The following is a 1,800-nucleotide window of genomic DNA, read 5'->3' as shown; positions in this document are numbered from 1 at the left end:
TGTTATCATTATTATTATTATTATTATTATTATTATTATTATTATTATTATTATTATTATTATTATTATTATTATTATTACTCATTTTATATTGTTATTATTATATGCTATTTATTTATTTATCTACTCTTTTACTTATTTATCTATTTATCTATTCATTTACTCATTTATCTATTTATTTATTTTTATTTATTTAAGTTCATTTCGCGCACTCAAATAAGATTTTCAAAATTCAACAGGCAGGCTCTGGTGGTCGTATCAACACGTCGTTTGTTCTCTATTTATACAGCTCTAGTGCTTGTGCAAGTTCAGGTGTTGGAGAAACGCCACAAGAGAACAGAGATGGCCTCTGGAAACGAAACTTATGGAACGTCATTTGGACCACTGCCTAGCAGAATGGTCAACGATCTAGTCCTTGCAATTTTTGTCATCGGTTTCTACGTCATTATTTTAGGAGTCATCAGCTTCTTTGGCATTGTGGCTAACGTCATCAACCTAATCGTTTTTATCAGACAGGGCTTTAAAGACACGGTGAACATCTCTTTGTTCAGGCTGGTCATTGCCGATATAGGGGTACTGATTGCATAGTCATCATTTGCTCTATAATCCTTGTCCAAAACCTTATTAGTAAGTCAAAATGGCGGAAGTCTACTTCCAGTTCTGGAGATCATGATGCTTTTTCAAATAGAGACAAGAAAATTGTGAAGTTGTTTCTATTTATTGCGATCATTTTTATAGTATGCCTCTTGCCAAGTGTAATTAACTTTATTGCAAAAAGTTTAGAACCCGAATATACCGCATCAGGGAAATGCGGAGATTTGTTTTTGCTGATATTAGTGATATGGTCATTTTCTGCTTCCTTATCAGCAACGAATTCCGCAGTGAATATCTTTGTGTATTACAACATGAGTTCAAAGTACAAGCAAATCCTGGACAAAATGCTTCTCCGATGCACAAAGGGGTAATATTAGAACACAAAAAGCTACTACTTTTCGAAAACGTATATTATTAGAATATACAAACCAGTGAGTTTTGACCAGCCTTTGAAACTGCCTAACTGATGATTTGAAAATTCAGTGTGTCAAATCCTGACAACTTCGAAAAGAAAAGGAATAATTATGACATTTGTTTTTAAGAAAATAAAAACAAAACCTTAAAAAGAAACCAAACCAACATTGCCACAGACCCAAAAATGATAATAAATTATTTATGTCCCATTGGCACGATTTAAATGGTTTAGGAAGCAGGCTGCTTTGACCTTGTTTGTCAATTCTGGGACTGACGGGAATCACTCGTCCGTTGACTTTCGTGGTCTGAAGGTCCCGAGTGCTGCGAAGCTGTCGAGATGATTTTCTGCGTCCCTGAGCCTGGTGTTCAGTCGAAGAGTTCTCTTTCCGACAATCCAGTTCATTCTTTGATGTTGACACGTCAGATATTTCGTAAGAATAGTTTCAGATTTATTCTTCACCCATGGCTGAAGGGACCAAAACTGATTTCATATAAATTTCCTTCATAGAAAATAATAAAAGATCCCTTTAGCCCCACCCCCACCCCCCTCGTAAAGAACCGGAGCTTTCCTTCCAAAGTCAATTAACTAGATGTACTACTTGCTGTGTTGTTATTATTTTTGGGCTTATTACACATCTGTAACATATTTATCATTTTTTCCTCCTTGTTTTTTCTCTCTAATTTGGCACCACTTAAAAATCAACCCTCTGTATTTACACAAACTACTTAATATAACAGGAGAGTTGATATAGCACACTGGATTATTTTTAAAAAAAAGAAGAATCAAATCTT

The 1,800-nt window shown here is 34.6% G+C and overlaps 1 pseudogene; it reads left to right on the top strand.

The window, feature by feature from the left end:
* Nucleotides 1-342: 342 nt before the first annotated feature.
* The window catches only part of LOC106012075, a 4,868-nt pseudogene continuing 3,410 nt past the window's right edge, over nucleotides 343-1,800 (top strand).

Source organism: Aplysia californica, unplaced genomic scaffold (genome assembly GCF_000002075.1).
Source record: "Aplysia californica isolate F4 #8 unplaced genomic scaffold, AplCal3.0 scaffold00255, whole genome shotgun sequence".
NCBI classification, from domain to species: domain Eukaryota; kingdom Metazoa; phylum Mollusca; class Gastropoda; order Aplysiida; family Aplysiidae; genus Aplysia; species Aplysia californica.
The sequence above is the reverse complement of the archived record's forward strand: the minus strand, read 5'-3'. Positions and strand labels throughout refer to the sequence as shown.